Raw genomic sequence first — 1,285 nt, forward strand, 5'->3', positions numbered from 1 at the left:
TGAACTTCTAAACAGGAGGCACAACGGAGATAAAGGCCTACTAGCAGGAATACATTTCCACACAAACTTAAGCATTTACTATGTCTTTTCATTTATCATTTACTGTCTTTTCAGTGAATGCAGGGGGGAAAAAAAGTATGACTCAATCTCTGCCTCAAGGAGTTTAAGTCTAGATGAGAGACAAGACAAAGAAACATACTAGCACATGCCAGTTAGTAGAGGGCAGACTTTGCTATAAAAAGTGCTAGTTCGTGGATCAGGCATAAATGCAGACAAAAGTAATTTTGCATAGAGCATGAATAGAACACAGACTAAGACAGATCTAGGCTTCAAATTCAGGTGTGTGCCTGTACTATCTATTTGACCTTGGGCAAATTACAGGACCCGAGTCTGCGCTGTTTTCTATACAAGTGGCTTTACTAAGATCTAACAACTTTCAGTTGTTGTGGGGAGGATGAAATGAAGTCATTGTGGTGAAAGGACTTGACAGAGTTGTCTAAGTTTCTACTCTTTCCCCTTGCCATCTCATCTACTCTCCTTCCTACCAGTAGGGGTGAGATGTCTGGGGTGAGCAGAAAGAAAAAGATGTAGGGAGGCTACTTCCTCATTTTCCTCCCCTCCCCCGACCTCAGGTTCCGGGAGAGTCACTGTGGAAGTGGGTGAAGACACAGAAGTGGGGGTGGGGAGGGAGGACCTGCTAACTGTAAACACAGACGCCACCAAGAATTCCGATCCCGTCTGGCTACCGGATTTCCGTGCCACCCACCTATGGCCCTGCTCTCAGTTTCCTCAGCTGTATAATGGGAATACACCGTCTCCTTCTTTTCCTTCGCTTGCGACTGACCTAAACGCCTGAGAAAGGCGAGAAGAAGCCCCTAGTTGTTGGCCTCTGGCCCCCATCAAGTCCTCCTCCTACTTTGGCTTTGGCCTTTTGTACCGGCCCCACGTGACCCGCTAGGCCGGCTCTTCCCTTCTGTCCCGCCCCACCCTCCGGCCTTTCCTGGCTCCAGGCCTAGCTCTTCCCGCTCCTCGGCCGCCCCCCTCCCGCGCGCCCCTTCCCTCCCCCTCCCCCTCGCCTACTCCCAGGCTGTTCCAGAACCCTCCCCCAGGCAGCCGTTCCCTCGCGACGCTTCCCCTCCCCCCGCGGCTGTTCCACCGCCACGCCTCCCCTCCCCCCGGCCGGAGCTCACTGTCTCCAAGATGGCGGCCGTGTCAGTTTGGGGCATCTCCGCGGTCCGGCCCGGTGCCCCGGGATCCCGGCTCTCTTCTCCCCCGGTAAGTAGCC

At 53.5% G+C, this 1,285-nt stretch overlaps 1 protein-coding gene across 1 annotated transcript in view; it reads left to right on the forward strand.

Moving 5' to 3' along the window:
• Positions 1-1,202: 1,202 nt before the first annotated feature.
• The window catches only part of KAT6A (K(lysine) acetyltransferase 6A), a 176,716-nt gene continuing 176,633 nt past the window's right edge, over positions 1,203-1,285 (forward strand). The window contains exon 1 of the mRNA XM_006859929.1: positions 1,203-1,275. The gene's annotated coding sequence lies outside the window, so the exon portion shown is untranslated. The remainder of the gene's footprint in view (positions 1,276-1,285) is intronic.

This window comes from Chrysochloris asiatica, unplaced genomic scaffold (assembly GCF_000296735.1).
Source record: "Chrysochloris asiatica unplaced genomic scaffold, ChrAsi1.0 scaffold00035, whole genome shotgun sequence".
In the NCBI taxonomy this organism is placed as follows: domain Eukaryota; kingdom Metazoa; phylum Chordata; class Mammalia; order Afrosoricida; family Chrysochloridae; genus Chrysochloris; species Chrysochloris asiatica.